The 18038-nt window shown below is 44.2% G+C and overlaps 1 long non-coding RNA gene across 1 annotated transcript; it reads right to left on the bottom strand.

Moving 5' to 3' along the window:
* Nucleotides 1-4624: 4624 nt before the first annotated feature.
* On the bottom strand, nt 4625-16605 carry LOC138831653 (uncharacterized). The gene is made up of 4 exons (XR_011373413.1): nt 16254-16605; nt 13477-13619; nt 10802-10953; nt 4625-4726 (listed from the first exon to the last, which is right to left on the bottom strand). It is a non-coding gene; the product is annotated as an uncharacterized lncRNA (long non-coding RNA).
* Nucleotides 16606-18038: the final 1433 nt, after the last annotated feature.

The following is an 18038-nucleotide window of genomic DNA, read 5'->3' as shown; positions in this document are numbered from 1 at the left end:
GTAGAGAATACAAGAGTGGCAACCCAAAGCTTGGAAGGGGAGGGAGTGGAGGAGAGGTAAGAGTTGGTGAATGGGGAAGAAAATACAGGCAAGTAGAAGGATTAAGTTCTCCTATTCCTTATCTAGAAGAGGAGATTTTTGGATTTTCCCAATATAAAGCACTGTTTACTCCTAAAAGTTATAAATATGACTGATTTAACCATCATAAACTATACACACTATCAAAATGTCACAGTTTACCTTATAAATATACACAATTCTTTGTGTCAATTAAAACAAAATAGGGTTCTTTCTTGCTATTGTTTCTAACATATTTATGAGCTATTTCTTTGTTGCTATGTATGTCCCTCCCCCACGGTATAACCCCTGTTTTCACTGTATTTGATGTTGGTATAATTTGTTGAGGGGAAGGGAAAAAACAAATTGTTTAAATAGGGATACAGGTGGACCCATTGCAACAATGACATGTACAAGACGTTATGTCAAAAAACAAACTTTGCGGGGGAGGGAGATGAGCGGGGGAGGGGAGAAGAGATGGGAAGTGATGGGAAGGGGAAACAAAGGAGGCAACAATACTTGGTAAGAAATGCACTCATTACCTTGCCCATGTAATTGTAACCCCTCTGTACGGTATTTTCACAATTAAAAAAAGGGGGGGGGGGTTCAGGCATCGTGGTGCACCACTGTAATCCCAGCTACTTGGGAGGCAGTGGTAGGAAGATCACAGTTCAAGGCAGGCCCTTGCATTATTACTCCTCATAACTCTGAGTTGCTTCCTGGGCTCTACTAAGCAGTTCTTCTCTAGTGCCTAGTTACCATCAAAGAGCAATCAGGTCTGGGGTCAGCAAAGACATGTTTGAAAATGGCCCTTCCACTGTCTTGTAAATTTCAACTGTGAGAACTTGAACAGTTAAGGACAGCATCTTCTTCCACTCAGGCTCTTCAAGTGACTCGCTTGGGCTTCCTTACAGCATGGTGTCTCCAAGAAGATGATTTCAAGATGGCGGCTGGCATCTCCCACAGCAGTTTCCTAAGACACTAGGAAGCTCTAAGGTCTTCCATGGCCTCAGAAGTCACTCAGTTTCACTTTCCACAGGGCCAGCCTACAGGAGTGTGCACAAGCTCCCCTCCTATTTCAAGTGAAGAGTGCTTGCCCAACATTCTTAGTTCTCCTCCTTGAAGGGGCCATCCTGAACAAAGCTGCCATGACCCTCCCCTGGTTCCCCATGTGTGTGTGAGTGTGTGTGTGTGTGTGTGTGTGTGTGTGTGCACAGCGCAACCACGTGCATGTGCGCATACACGCACACACACATACACTCTCAAGTTTAGTTTAGCTTGACACCTACCAGGTTCATTGCTGGCACTGAATAAATAATGTATTATTCAGAAGTAGAGTTGTCATCTCATGCTGCTTTGCCAGGCTCCTTCTGAATGGAGGTTTTGCCAAATGTGGAGTGAGTTATTTAAAAATAAATGTTTTAAGCTACCTGATTTAAGAAATTTCAGAAATGTTGTTATTTTCTTTGGACCTCTATGCTTTTTTAAATCTGCCAGGGACCACATACATACTCATTTGGGATTTAATATGAATTACCACGTGGCTGGAAAGAAGCCAAGGGATGAGCTACTGGCAGTGGTTGTTAATGCCATAGTTGAGTATGAAGTACTTGTCACATCCATACCATCTTGTTCCCCCAACTCTAAGGAAATGCATTACCAAGATCAGAAAGCTCAAAACACACTCACAACTCCAGAGGAACCAGGAAGCCTACTGTATTTCAATGCTGAATATGGTGCTTGATCTGAAAGAGAAGATGACTGGGTGTTGATCGGAAAAGAAGATGACTGAGTGTTGGGGGACAGGCCCCTTGTTGGGACAGTGTCTGTGATCCCCCATAGTGGCTCTCAGTTTGGAGGGTAGCAGAGGGCTTTGTGGGACAGGTTTGGCCCAGGAAGCTGCTCTGGCTGTGGAAGACTTGCACTGCTCCATCCTGAGGTGAACACAGGCCCTGATTTAGGCCAGGGATAAGAACAGAAGCTAACACAAGGGTCTGCTGAGCTGCAGGATGGAGTCTGGGGCAGTGCTTTAATTCTCACCACCTATGTCCTGCTCACCACAGTTGCTATGAGATGACATTACTGTCTCCACTTGACAGGTGAGGAAACTGAGCATTCTGAACACCAGTGTCAGGTGAGATCATAGAGTTTTTGATGGGCTTTTCACAATTCCATCCTTGTCACTTGAGGACTTCCCTACCCCTAACCCTCTTCACTCCACCTTGCTTCCAAGCAAGTTACCTGAGCCTCCCTTTCCACATGCTGCTCCTCACCTGGTTCTCTCTACTTACCGCTGAAAAGGGAACAGATCGGATGCATTCTCCATGTGCATTGAGTAGTGGGATGCAGCTCCCTTCCTGAAGCTGGGCAGAGGAGAACAGTGGCATCCTATGCTCCTGCCCCAGAGGCATGGGGCTGTGTGATCTGAAGAGAGATGACTGTGAACTTCACCCCTACCTCTCCTTCCCACACCTGAGCCCTCTTCCCCTTTCACTGCCCTTAGGCCCCCAATTCATAAACCAGAGATTTACCATCACCCATCTCCATACCCCACAATACAAGATGGACGACCTGCTGGGTGAAGTTGCCAATTTTCTAGAAGATCCCAGGACCATCATCCCTCCATCTCACAGATTACACCCATAACCTTCTCCGCCCCATCCATTTCTTTCCTTACAAAGGCCCAAGACACCCTCACCCACTCTCCTTCTGTTGCTCCTCCTCTGCCTGGCCATTCTTCTGGAAATTAATCCATCACTAGACCTCATGGTGCTGGAACCTCCATGAGATCAGGAGCCACTTCCACCTGATTTACCATGTGTTCCCAGAGCCTTGCACCATACCTGCCATATAAAGGGGGCATAATAAGCATTTGCTAGGCTTGTAGATAGAAGATTGAATAAGCTAGCAGTATCATGACAGAGCATCTTAACAACTTTGCTTTTTTGCCTTGCTTCTTTAGCCCCCAGGGAACTTCTCCAGGCCTGGGGGGACTGAGGCACAGACCAGGTCTAGCCAGCTGTCCCTCAGTTGGTTTCCTATTTCATTCCCAGAAGGCCCTAAAGGTCCAGCCTTCTACCCTCTTCTTTCTCCTCCTCTGTCTTGTGGGGAGGAGCCACCCAGGGCATGCCCCTCTTCTTGCAAGCCTCTCCCTGTCTCCCCATTTCTCAGCACATGGTTGTAGCTCCTCTGGTCCTTGCTTGTCCCACACTGAGTTGTAGTCATTCCTCCCCACTCTGATCTGACCCTCTTTAAGGCAAGTATAGACTGTAATGGAAGGGATGGAAGCTTGTGGCCAGAAGCTTTAATCTATCTCTGCTCATGGGCTGCATGCCCAGAACGGCAGGTGATAAATACACATCTCATTGCTATCCTCCAACACTTTGTATAAGCTCAGTTCTCACCCAGGGTCTGATTTCAATTCATTAAAACTTTACACACACACATAGAAAGTGATAGTTATGTGGTAGAAAGACTAGAACGCTAAAATCAATATACTGTCCTCAGACCTATTCTCCAGACCTGGACATCCCATCCACTTCTGCTGTGGGACAGTTCACTTCCCTGGTCACCAGGGGTTCTGAATACTTGGTCCCTGCAAACCTGAGTCCTGGGTTAAAGCCAGGATTGTGTGTTCTATTTTCTAACAAAGATGTATGTAAATCATGGGCAACAGAGCTCGGCAATCTTTTATTTTCTTTTGGCACCACTACTGGGACTTGAACTCAGAGCCTGAGCACTGTCCCTTAGTTTTCTCACTGGTGCTCTACCACTTGAGCCGCACCTCCACTTCCTGCTTTTTGGTGGTTCATTGGAGCTAAGAGTCTCATGCATTTTCCTGCCTGGGCTGGTTTTGCACCTTGATTCTTAGATCTCAGCCTTTTGAGTAGCTAGAATTACAGGAGTGAGCCAATGGCACCCAGCAAATTCTTAGTAATAGTAAAATAATAAATAATATAAAAAGTCCAAGCATTTCCTCCAGGGTAAAGAGAAATCATAAAGACACACACTTCTCAGAGCAACCCTTAGTTTTCCTAGTGAATTGGGAGCCACCAGGACCAACATGGTCCAAAAGCATTTGCTGAGTGCTCTTGGCAAACTTGGCTTCCAAACAGTCTCTGGGGAATGATGGAGGAAGGAAGGAACACAGACAATTTAGGCTTTGCCTCCTTTTGAATTGTTCTAATTTTTGCAACAAGCATATTTTCTTTTTATAATTAGCCCTCCCTGCCCCCAAAACAATGTTCCTACAAACTCCTTTTCTTTTAGGCATAGATTCAAGGAACTATACCATCTGAGGGAGCTCTAGGGTCCCTGGAGGTGACCTACCCACCCCCTCCCCCAGAGGAAATGGCTCACAAAGAGGAAGGACTTGCCCAAGTTCACACACTAGACTGAAGGCTTGGGAGCCACTTTCCAAACATATTTATTTACAAAATTAATAGTTCAATGGCAAATCCAACTGGAACATAAGCTGCCCTAACAAGTACTGTCTAACATTCTTCCAAGAAAAAAAAAAGGAAAGGCAATTATGATTTTGCAAAACAAAACAAAATCTTACTTTGACTCTGTTGGAGGCAGGCTGTTCAAACTTTAAGTGAAAAAATGCTGAGAGACCCAAACAAGTAAAGGAGGACCCTGATTTCCAAATATTTCTATAATCTTTTACCTGTAAAGATGGGATGGAAGGGGGAAAGGTAAGTGAGTGAAAGAAACAAGACCATTTGAAGGAGGGCAGAGAGATGTAGGGAGGGCAGCTGGTAGATAGGTCAGGCAATTATTTTTTTCTGGTCAGTTGTAGGGCTTGAACTCTGGGCCTGGGTGCTGTCCCTCAGCTCTTCAGCTCAAGGCTAGCTAGTACTCTACCACTTTGAGCCAGAGCACCACTTCCAGTTTTCTGGTGGTTAATTGGAGATAAGAGCCTCACAGAGTTTCCTTCCCCGGGCTGGCTCTGAACCATGATCCTCAGATCTCAGCCTCCTGAGTAGCTAGGATTAAAGGTTTGAGCCACCAGTACCTGGCTGGTTGGGCAATTTTATGAATTCTTTTCTCAACCGTTTCCAGAGGGAAAGCTCCAAGTTTCTAGAAGATGGGAAAGCAAAAAAAAAAAAAAAAAAAAAAAGGGATGGGGTTTCTAGAGGTCTTTTGGCAACCATCCAAAGATATCTGGAGGGGCAGAGACTGGAAGTGACCCTTCCCTATAAATGGATGCTGTGATTTGAATGGTTAAAGGCTCCATGTGTTAAAGGTTTGGTCCACAGTGTGGCCATGTAGCTGCTGATGGGAAGTCTGCAGTTCATTGAGGTCACAACCTTCACAGTGATCCAGGTAGTTCTTTGAAAGCCCGTTGCTATCTGAGCAAGCTGAACACCTGAACCCCAAGCATTTCTTGTATTGAGATGTCGATTGTTCCCACAAGCTCCCCTACCTTACCATCCACCATGATGTGACCTGCCTAAGGGGTTTCTCACCAGAACCGAGCCATGCAAATGACATACACTTGCACCTACAAAACTATATAAACTTTTTTTTAATAAGTAGCCTGCCTCAGGCATCTCATAGTAATTAAAAAAAAAAAAACCTGACTGAGGCACTAAGGTAAATGAGGAAGGTGGGAAATCTTTCCATTTCTAGGGTTTCTCAGGTTACAAATGCTGCCTCCTTAAAATATCACCAAAACAACCTGTCATTAAGAAAGAAATGACACCATAACCACCACAACAAACCATCAGGGCCACAGCTAGACAAGAACAGGTGTAACCTGTAGTAACTCTGCTCACTCACCGAATCTTGAAAATGACCCTAATGGATGCAAAAGCATAGTAGAAAGTTAATGAATTTTAAATTTAAGAGTTGTATAGAGTGTGTGTGTGTGTGTGTGTGTGTGTGTGTGTGTGTGTGTGTGTGTGTGTGTGTGTATTCACTGGTGTTAGTACTCAAGATGTGGGTACTGTCCATTAGCTTTTTTGCTCTAGGCTGATGCTCTACCACTTGAGCCATAGCTCTCCTTCGGGCTTTTTTTTTTTAAGGTTTAATTAGAGATAAGAGTCTCATAACTTCCCTTCCATGAAGCCTGGGCTGGCTTCATGCATCAATTCTCATATCTCAGCCTTACCTAAGTAGCTAAGATTATGAGTTTGGGCCACCAGCACCCAGCTTAATTCAAGAATTTGTAGATAGCTACAACAGAATAAGTGATGTTAGCATTTGAAGAGAATAGTCAGAGAAGAGTCTATAGTGTTGTCTTTCTTCCCTTGTGATAAATTAGGTGAATGATTCAAAGCTCTTACCTTAGGGAGGGTCCTGAAAGACAGAAGGCCAAGCAAACCTGCCTGCCAGTTCACCTTTATGGGATGAGTTTGTCTCTCATGAGGAGGAAGTTGCTCAGAGGTAAAGCTTTTTTTTCTCATCAAAGAACTGCCATGACTCTCACATTCTGCCAAATGGCCATTGTGACAATAGTGAGAAGTTTGACCCATCAGTGCCTGATGCTCTTGTGAAGCAGGGAAGTCAGGCCAGGGTGAAGAGAAGAGCCACTGGAGCAGCTCTGGAACCACAACCCACAGGGGATTTAAAATGTGCAGTCCCTTAAGCCCAGAAATCACGAGAGTCTGGCCCATGCACCCAAGGAATAAACACATACCCAAAGGCAAACCAAGGCCACATTCCAGCCATTCCAGTCACTGCCCCCTGGCTACAGAAAGAAAAGCAACTTTAAAGGGCATCCCAGGGAGAGAAATTTCATTCATTCCACCAGACTGGGCACAGACTATGATGGAGGCAAGAAAATGGATCCTGCTCTCCAGGAGCGTCAAACCCAGTAGAGAGACAACTGGAAAATAGACCTTTGTCCAGAAGGCTCAGACTGGACCGAGGAGAGAGGCTGCCCTCAGAGCTGGACCCAGAGATTACAACTAGACCAGAGGCTACATGAGCCAAGTAGACCAAGATGTACAGAAGGGACACTTGGCACTGAGCTCATGCTTATAACCCTAGCTAATTCGAAAGCTGAAATTGGGAGGATTAAGGCTTGAAGCCAGCTTGAACATACACACAGCCATCTACTCAACCAATAGTTAGGCATGATGTCATACACAGGTCACCTCAGCTATGGGAGGCTAAGATTGGGAGGACAGCAGTTCCAGGCCAGCCCAGGTAGGAAATGACACTGTCCATGAGACAGTGTCAACAGAAAAAGCTGGGTATGGGGATGTGGGGCTGTTATCCCAGTAACAATAAGAAGATCAAAATGGGAGGATTGAAGTCCAAGGGCAGCCTGGGCAAAAAGAAAGCAAGAGCCTACCTCAAAATGACGAGTGGAAAAGAAAAGGACTGGAAGTGTGATTCAGTATTAAAGTATCTACCTAGAAAGTGCAAGGAAGATGCACTATTAGCAGTAAGGCTGCAAGTATGATTTGGAGCCAGAATTCTAAATCATGACTCTGTGTGTGTGTGTGTGTGTGTGTGTGTGTGTGTGTGTGTGTGTGTGTGTGTGTGTGTGTGTGTTTTTGTTTGTTGTTTGTTTGTTTTGTCAGTCATGAGGCTTGAACTCAGGCATTGGGCACAGTCCCTGAGCTCTTTGGCTCAAGGCTAGCACTGTACCACTTTGAGCTACAGTGTCACTACCGGTTTTTTTTTTTTTTGTCAGTCGTGGGGCTTGAACTCTGGGCCTGGGCGCTGTCCCTCAGCTCTTCAGCTCAAGGCGAGCGCTCTACCACTTGAGCTACAGCGCCACTTCCGGTTTTCTGGTGGTTTATTGGAGATAGGAGTCTCACGGTCTCTCCTGCCCGGGCTGGCTTTGAACCGCGATCCTCAGATCTCAGCCTCCTGAGTAGCTAGGATTACAGGCGTGAGCCACCAGCGCCCGGCTTCACTACCGGTTTTTGAGTGATTAATTAGAGATAAGAGTCTCACAGGGAGTTTTCTGCCTGGGCTGGCTTCAAACTGTGACCTTCAGATGTTAGCCTCCTGAGGAGCTACAATTAGCTTTAGCAAGAAAGAAAAAACACTTGTGGCCTTATCTTGGGGTTCATCTCGCTTAACATCATCTTATCTGAGCTTTTCTGCTTGTCCCAGACATATACTAGTTATTGCAAATAAGGGAAACCATGGGACCTATGTTGCTTTGCGCCTGGTCTACTTCACTTAATATAATTTTTTCCAAGTCTTTCCATATCCTAACAAATGGGGCAATGTCATTCTTTCTGATGGAGGCATAGAATTCCATTGTGTATATATACCACATTTTCTTGATCCATTCATCTACTGAGGGGCATCTGGGTTGGTTCCATATCTTAGCTATGGTAAATAATGCTGCAATAAACATAGTTGTGCTGGTAGCTTTAGTGTGGTCTTGTTTGTAATCATTTGGGTAAATGCCCAAAAGTGGGATTGCTGAGTCATAGGGGAGCTCTATGTGGAGTTTTTTGAGGAACCTCCACATTACTTTCCAAAGTTGTTGAACACGTTTACACTCCCACTAATAATGCAATAGGGTTCCCTTCTATCCATATCCCCTCGAGCATCTGTTGTTATTAGAGTTCTTGATTATAGCCATTCTAACTGGTGTGAGGTGGAATCTCAATGTTGTTTTGATTTGCATTTCTTTTATGGCTAGAGAGGTTGAGCATTTCTTCATGTGTCTATTGGCCATTCTTATTTCCTCTTCAGAGAAGTTTCTCTTTAAATCTTTAGCCCACTTAACATATTTATAAGGTACCATGTGATTTTTTTTTGTTGCTTTGTATGTCCCTCCCCCATGGTATAACCCCTGTTTTCACTGTGTTTGATGTTGGTATAATTTGGGGAGGGGAAGGGAAAAAAACAAATCCTTTAAATAAGGATACAGGTTGACCCATTGCAACAATGAGATGTACAAGACACTATGTTGAAAAACAAACTTTACAATTTAGGTGGGGGGGGGGAGTGTAGTTGAGGAGGTGGGAGGGAAGGGATGGTAGGGGAAAAACAAAGGAGGAGCCAACAATGCTGGATAAGAAATGTACCCATTACCTTGCTCATGTAACTGTAACCCCTCTGTACAGTATTTTTTACAATAAAAAACTTATTTTAAAATAATCATAGCTTTGATTAAGTCAACGCAGAAAAATCTCTAGCTCCATTTTAAATTGTTGTCTACTTGGAGTGTAAAGGTGTGTAATGGAGTTAATGACACCCAAGAACCAGCTGCTGACTTCCCCAAGCACACCTTCCTTTTAAGGCTCCCTCCAGCAAGGTCTGGCAGAATTCTTTCTTCTTGGGTCTCACTTTGGAATACTGATTTTCTGCTGAAAGTGTAGTATTGGTGGCCTTTGGGGGGGCATGGATCCTATTATTTTACTGTCACTCAAAGATCTTCTTTTGTTTCCAAGTCTAGAATCTTTATTCTGGTATTCACTGCCCTCTTATCTCCCAATTAATCACCAAAAAATCCAGAAGTGGAGCTGTGGCTCAAATGGCAGAGTGCTAGCTTTGAGTTCAAAAGCTCAGGAACAATGCCCAATCCCTGAGTTCACATTCTAGGACCAGCACACACACACACACACACATACACACACACACACACACACACACACACACACACACACACACGACAAGGACCTATCTCAGCTTGTGTTGACTACTCTATAAGCTGCTAGATTGGAATTTTTTTTTATAAGAGCAGCAAGCAGGAAAACTGGAAAGTGTAAGCACTTTGAAAGATATACTAGAGACCATCTCTATGGCCCCAGCCTACGCTGACACTCAGATCACTGACCAGCTCAGCTCCCAGAGCCCAGCTCTGAGTGGTAGAATAGTGCCCAGAGAGGGGCTGTGTCCTCCCCAAATTCCAGCATATGCCAGGACTACAAGATCTCCTGCTTCTGGGCCTGAGTGGTAGGAGTTGAAAGAATGAAGAGGTATCCATGTAGGGGAAGGAGGCCTTCAACCTGTGAGCCCAGGACTCTTCAGCAAGGATTGTGTCCAAAATGGTTCTTCTGACTCTAATTTATGGCTCAGGTGAGACTGCATCTGGAAGTATAGTTAGATGTGACATTTACTGGACAATCCTTCTATCTCCAAAGCCCTGGTGAAGGCACAGAGGCCACTTGTGTCTCCTTTAACTCTCATCTGAATCCCACTGCTGGCTGGAAATCTATTTGCCACTAAGCAGGCTCAACACTGCGGGGATGGACTTCCACAGAGCTGGTTGAGGCTTTACAGAAGCTTTCACAACAAACTTTCCTTCTGCAACTATAAGAACCAAGATTAGTGATTCTGACTACTCACTCACATCTACTTGTGAGGAATTCAGCAAAAGCCAGAACATCTTTTATCATTCATGAAGCTGGTCTGTTCCCCAAATCCCAACCTTTCTCATTTAGAAGCTCACAAAGCAAGCTGATATTTCCTCAAAAGTAGACATCAGTTCAGTGAACATCTGATGTCTTTTGCAGAGTCCTGGCAAGCAGGTAATGCAGAATAAATGGACTGGAAGAAAAGCACAAAGCCCCCAGGTCCTGTGGCAGAGAGGCACACACTTGAAGACCTAGAAAGAAAGTTTTCACTATCCCATTGTTTCCCACAGTCTGCCAAAGAGCTCCATTTTCTGTCCAGAATCCATCAATCATTTTAGACTCCTATTCTGCCAGACTACTAAACACTGGCTATCTTGGAACATTCATGCCACCCAAATATGCCCAGTGCATCACACCTATAGATGTTTATTCTATATATTGAAGTATCTTAGGCGGGATTCTCAGACCTTTAGAGATGAGTCAAGTCAAATAGCTCTTGCCAGGATTCTGCAGAAGGCATCTGAGTCCCACCACACTGGTGTCCACTTTTGAGAAGAAATTGTATTCCTTTATGAACTTCCACATGGGAAGGGCTGGGGCAAGGCCAGTTTCATAGAATCTGTAATGGAACAGAAAAGATGATCCAAGAAGATAACAGTAGATGTCTCTTTTTCAACACAGTGTCTGTTATGAATTATCACTATTATCAATAAATTGTCTGGGAGGGAAGTGATGGTAGGGGAAAAACAAAGGCTAAAAACAAATGCACTCATTACCTTACTCATGTAACTCTAACCCCTCTGTACAGCATCTTTACAATAAAAATATTAAAAATAAATATTTGTCATGTGATGAGTTACCCCCCCCTCTATTTCTGTGTTCCAGTTGTGGGGCTTGAACTCAAATCCTGAGTGCTGTGCCATTGCTTTGTCACTCAAGACCATTTCTCTGCCATTTGCGTTACAGCTCCATTTTTAGCTTTTTGGGTGGTTAATTGGAAATAAGAGTCTCATAGACCTTCCTGCCTAGGCTGGCTTTGGACCATGATCCTCAGATCTCAGCCTCCCAAGTAGATAGGATCACAAGCAAGAGCCACTGGCACCCAGCTCATGAGTTACTTTTCTGAATAGTTACAAACACATGTATCCTCTAAGGTGACAAGTGAGTCTGGATAGATGAAAGAAACCAAAGCTACTAGATCCAATCTTATCTTGATCATTTATCTACTGATTCAGAGGGAGAAAATATTTTTGGCAGAGAATTTTAATAGAGATTCACATCTACTCTTTTCTCTCCCTCGGCAATCCCTTTCATTGCTCAACAAACATCTCACACAACAATTCCCCCGCACTGATCCCTGGTCTCTAGGCATTCCTAATGAGCCCACACACAATGTGCCTTTTCCACTCACCCCTTAATGCCTTCTTCACATTACTCACAAACAGACCGTAGGTTCTATGAAGCTGGATCTGATTCATCCCTGCCCACCACAGCTTAACCCCACCGCTCCCTTGAAGACATGACCAACACAGAATGAAAGGAAGTACAGCCAAGTGCATAACATGGTTGGATGGATTTCATTTTAACTTTCCCCAGATGCCATTGTCTAAGCCACAAGGCTGGAGAAACTACCAGGATTGGTATCTCTCTTCCTAGGTAAGACCCTGGCTGACCCTTCCTTTCATAGCCCTGCAAGACCTTCCTGGGCTCATTCTCTTGGGGAAGCTTCTTCTTGGGTTTTAGACACAGAATTGGTAAGAAAGTCAGCAAGGCCGAAAGTGTAGAGCTAAAAGCTGGCTTTCCCCCAAGGCTGCTAGCCCTCCTGAGCATGCCTGCCAAGTGAACTTCCTGCGTTGGCTGGAACAAGCCACTGATGAGGAGCTAACAGCATTGTCTCTGGACAGCTGAGCCTATGGGACACTGCCTTCCATTCCCGCCTACTCTCTAACCCACTTCTACTTCCTTGGGATGTACAGAGTAGATCTGCTCTCCTCCCTACAGATGGCTGAGGACAGCTCTTTTGCTCTTTCTCCAGACTAAACATCCTCAGCTCTTACTCCATATTTCAGTTTGTTGCTACAAGGTTATTGTGTTAAAGAGCTCTTGAAAGAACATTCTCAGCAAGGTGAAAGAGAAATGAGCAGTCATGTTGGTGCTGACCCAACCCCTTGCTGCATCTCTGCAAGAATAAATATTTTCACGTGTGTCCAGTGGTGCAGAAATAATGGCAAGACTTTCATTCACACACACACATTTGCTCAAATCATGCCAGTAAAAGACGACTGTGTGGGTTTCAAGAGTGTGAGCTTTATGACTTTGGAGAAGAACAGATTTGTCCTCAGTTTATTGTTACCATTCTCCACCCCCTTAGGATGTAGATGAGTGTAGTATAAGAACATCCAAAGCCAGTAACTTAATTGGAAATTTTCTTTGAGAACTTGGAGCAAGGACCTTAGAATCAGGGTGTGAGTAGACTAGGCTGAAGGACACTAACAGGAGAAAAATTTCTAAACGGTTGCTTCCTGAAGAGGACTTGCCTAGATGAAGCCCTCTTTATTCTTATTTTCCAGAATCTTACCTTTAGATAATATTAGAAAGTGTTCAACAGTTCAAAACTCTTAAAATGAATTCTTAAAAAAATACTTGAATCTTCTTCCTTCTCTCTTCTGCCTTTCCCTTCCATCTAACTACCCTTCTCCCTTCGATTCTTTTCTTCCTCTCTTCTTTTCCTTCCTCTTCTATTCTTCCTTTCCCTACCTTCCCTCACTTCCTCCCTCCCTCCTTCCTTCCTTCCCTCCTTCTTGCCTTCCTTCCTTCTTTCCTTTTGCCCTCAGCAAACCCACCTTAGAATTTATTTCAGTAACAGATGTGCCAATGATTTTTCTTCCTGTATATTGCATTAATTCAGCCATTGCTTCACTTAGGTCAGCCAATATTTGGGAGTTCAAACTCTTTTTGTGATTAAGAATTTAGGCCAAAGCTGAACTTTCAGTGATGAGTTATAAACCATAATCAAATTAGATATTACAGGAACTGACAAATGTCATCACTACATCTCTACTGCCATTGAGTCCTGTTAATGTTTTTAGATCCTCCCTAAGAATGAATTTTATATAGAGCATGTGGAGAAATATTTCCTTACCCAATTTTTAATGAAAACAGAAAGCAATAAACATGTTCAGGTCTAAAAGTCTTCTTGCATCATCTTAAATCCAGTCAGTGGTACCTTTTGAAAGAGTGATAAATCCCGGATGAGCACATCTTCCTTTCTGTTTGCTTCTCAGCCTGGAGACATGTAGGAAATGAGAGCACAGGATCACATCATACTGTCTAGAAGACTTTCCAGTTTTATCTCCCCTCCTTCCTAAACATCACAGCACTGGATCCTTTCCCAGCCTCATTCTCTACTCTGAGGTCATCTGAAGGAAGAAGTGGATTTTACTACCTACTAAAGGCTTAGGTAAAGCATGATTCATTCAAACAGCTGAATCAAAGCAGCACAGGTGGGAGGTGGAAGAAGCATTTGCCCCCATCTAATGACTATACACTGTACACGCATATTGATATGTCACACTGTACCTCATCACTATGTACAACTATTACATGCCAGTTAAATATAAGCGGGGCATGTGTGTTGTTTATACTTACACATCTAGGACTCTAGGATCTGAGGAAAAGATAGGAAATGGGGAAGAAAGTCTTCAAGGAAGACTGTATGAGGTAACCTGGCACTTTCTCGCCCATGTGCTTTCTGAGAAGCCCGGAAAGCCTTTCCTGAGCCCAGCATCCTGCTCTTGGGGAGGCTTCTTCTTATGTTTATAGAGACAGAATTGGGTAAGACAGTTAGCAAGGCCAGAAGTATGGAGCAGGAAGCTGGCGCTAACCCTCCTCAGCACACCTGCCAAATGGACTTCCTGCCAGTCTCCCTGATCTTCCTTGAAGACCCTCCCTCCTACCAAATGGGACTTAGAAACTGATCCCGAAGGGTGGGGGTGGGGTGAGGAAGCAGCAGCCTTGGCCCTGAACCATAGAGGAGTGGGAGGTAGGGGACAATCCATATTACCTCTCTTTTCTGTTAAGTCCATGTAAAATGTCTGTTGTCCCAACATGGACTGGGCAGCTTCACAGCTCAACCACTGTGGATATAGGGACCAGCCCCTGATCTAGGCAGGACTTCTGAAATCAATAGTAACTGATACTAATACTGTAGCTAATGATGGTATATGAGCTATGTACTGCCCTAGCTGCTTTTATATACATTTGACTCTCTAGTTCGTTACAATTGTGGAAGGCAAGTGTTATGGTCCCCAATTTAGAGATAAGAAAAGAAAGGTCTAGAGAAGAATATAGAAGAGTGGAATTCCAACTTCAACATCCTGGCTTTGTAGTCTCTCATTTAATTACACACCACAGAATGTTCTGTGCAAGTGTTTGAGGGCCAAGCTCAAATGCCAGCCCCTCTGTTTCCTTCCATACAGGCCACTGATATGTGTCCCTAACAACTCTGCTAAGCAGGACTTGAACAGCAGTCAACTAATGACAGCTTTGTGTGGCAGAAGAGCTCTGGGGTGAGGGACTGTGGAGCTTTGCCCCAGGCCTCACAGAAAACATCATACCCAGAACACACCCATCTCACCTGACTGCTGGAAATGAAAGATCCCTTATAAACGGCAGTAACCACCCATCCATCACCAGGCCCTCCTGTCAGTAGTAACTCCTGTTATCCAAATATTCAGATTTCTAGCATTTTACTTAAGGAAGCCAATGCCTTCCAGAAAGGTCTATCCCATACTGATGGGTAAAAGAATAGTGCCATTTAATATAATGGATATGGACAATTAGCCATGAGTAGGATGCCCCTCCCCATCCTTCTTAAAAGTCATTTAGAGTATATAAGACACATTTACACCAACTATCTCATCTCATGCTTACCAACAACCATGTGAACTGGGCTAGGGTAGGTGAAATATATATATATATATATATATATATATATATATATATATATATATATATATATATATATATTTCATTTTCCAGATGAGAAATCAGGCTCAGGAGGCAAAATAGATGGACTATAAGTCAACCAGCTGCTAAATATCAAGGGAACTAAGACCCCACTCTTTTGTCTTCAAAACCAGTATTCTATTTTCTATTCCATAGTGCTCCAGAATAAAGGGAAAGCCAGTGTTTCCATGGTTTAAAAATCATGTAATGGGGGCTGGGAAGGTGGCTCAGTGGTAGAGCGCTTGCCTTGCATGCATGAGGCCCTGGGTTTGATTCCTCAGCACCACATAAGCAAAAAGAAAAAAGCCGGAAGTGGCGCTGTGGCTCAAGTGGTAGAGCGCTAGCCTTGAGCTGAAGAGCTGAGGGACAGCGCCCAGGCCCAGAGTTCAGGCCCCATGACCGGACCAAAAAAAAATCATGTAATGAGGGGCTGGAGGCATGGTTCAGGTGGTGGAGCACCAGCCAATGAGTGAAAGCACCAGATACCAAGTTCAAGTCCCGGTCTCTGGGGGGAAAAAAATCACATAATAAATAGTATTTCCACTGGATTCAAATCGTGGAGCCACATCCACTGTGTCAATGAGCTTTGTCCTTGTCAGTGGGAAATCCATGCCAGACTGGCCAAGAGAACTGAAAATCCATGTCACAGATGTAACACAGCCCTCTAAGAATTACCACAACTGCTGGCATTTGCACATGGCCTGCAGTCCTACAGAAGCACTGAGTTGGAAGCATGTAGGCCTGTGGGTGGAGCCTGGACCATGAGCCAGCTTGACTTTACCATTGCTCTGCCATTGATGAATGCATTCTTCACAAGTCACGTGCCCTTTCAGGGATTCATCTTTCCAATTATAAATTGAGGTAAGGCCCTATGTTCAACCTAACACTGTGTGATCTGGAAATGGTCCCTACCTGCCCTGGGTGAACACTGTCACCAGACCAAAGATACAGTGAGTGGCCAGCCTTGTTTTCAGAAGCTTCCAGTGAAGAGCAGTGAGAAGAAGTGTGGTAGAACAGGCATCGGCCTGGCAGTCTGATGGCCTCATGAACCTTGCCACTTTCCTGGAACCCTGAGAAGCCTTTTCACGCCTCTTCTTCCTGCCTTCTGATTTCTACCTTCTTTTGTGGCCTCCAAAGCCTCTGACGCCACAAAACTTCAAAGTTGATTTGCTCCACCATCTCACTGATTTACGGTGCCTCTCCCCATATTAGCTCTTCATCTGCAAACCCAAATCACATTTCCTGTGGCACGTGCACTTGCAGTCCCCCCGCCCCCCCAGGCCGCCTATCTTGCTCAGCCACTCAGTTACAATGAGGTTGTCCCTGATGTCATAAGCAAAGTACAGCACTGCTGCCAGCTGATGCTAACCTTCCCAGCAGGGACCTCCCTGTGATGCCCCATACATAGCACTGGTCCCTGCCCCGCCCCCCCCCCCAGCTCCTCCTTGGAAGTCAATTTCCATAGACAGCACCTGCTAAGAATAAGGAGGAGACCAGAGTCCCTGAAAGGCCACCTCTGGCATTTCTTTGCCTATAGGAACTGTGGAACCATTGGAAGTTTCTGATTTAGTCCAGCAGTTCTCAGAGTGTTCTAGAGATCCCTCAGGTCATCAGGAGGACGATGAATCATGGGTTCCATCAAGTCAAAATTAATTTATTTCCTTCTTTCTCTTCTTTCCTTCCTTGCTTTCTTTTTCATATCTCAGCCTCCTTAGTAGCTATGATTACAGGCATGAGATGAATATTTTAAAAAGCCAATTTCTCTTCAGCTGCCCTTCATGAAACAGTCAAAGTTACTAGCTTTTAAAATCTTCATTTGTCATTGTTGTTGTTGTTGTTGGTGGTGGTGGTGGTGGTGGTGGTGGTGGTGGTCCTGGGGCTTGAACTCTGGGCCTGGGCGCTGTCCCTCAGCTCTTCAGGTCAAGGCTAGCACTTTACCACTTGAGCCACAGCACCACTCCCGGTTTTCTGAGTGGTTTATTGGAGATAAGAGTCTCATGAACTTTCCTGCCCAGGCCAGCTTTGAACTGCGATCCTCAGATCTCAGCTTCCTGAGTAACTAGGATTACAGGTTTGAGCCACCAGCACCTGGCTAAAATCTTTACTCTTGAGAAATGCATTGTTTGGACATTCAGAATGAACTGGGAAGACTTGTGATTCCTTTTGCCACATAATATGGCGATCTTCTCAAGGGAAGGCATGTGCGTGCCTGTTTAAGCAATAAGCTGAGCCATTCACTTTTTTATTCTTTCAGAAGGAAAAAAAATTCTGCTTCTAAGAAACAGCTAACAGACCTGGCTATTCATACTTGGGTTTTCACAGATGTTTTCTGGAAAATAAATCTTCTAAGAGCATCACTTCAAGGAAAACAACAGACAGTATTTGTTGCTAAGGATAAAAATCTGAATTTTCAAGTGAATATGAGAATTTTGGGAAAAATTATGTCTGCCTCTGTGAGCTTGACAGCTTCCTGGTACCTAATGGCTTTCCCAATTATGATAGTAGATAAATTAATGTATTAACATTTCAAAAATGTACAAGACCCATGATATTAGACAATCACATGTGGATGAAAGTACAAAGTAAAAGAATGGACTTTAATATTTTAAAAAACTACAAATTGTTTGTTGCTTGGGTATTGAACTCCACATTACAAGTTATCTTTAAAAAAAAAACTGTCAAGTGATGTGAAGGGTA

The sequence above is a fragment of the Dipodomys merriami genome, unplaced genomic scaffold (genome assembly GCF_024711535.1).
Source record: "Dipodomys merriami isolate MVZ:Mamm:240054 unplaced genomic scaffold, mDipMer1.0.p SCAF_2, whole genome shotgun sequence".
Lineage (NCBI taxonomy): Eukaryota > Metazoa > Chordata > Mammalia > Rodentia > Heteromyidae > Dipodomys > Dipodomys merriami.
The sequence above is the reverse complement of the archived record's forward strand: the minus strand, read 5'-3'. Positions and strand labels throughout refer to the sequence as shown.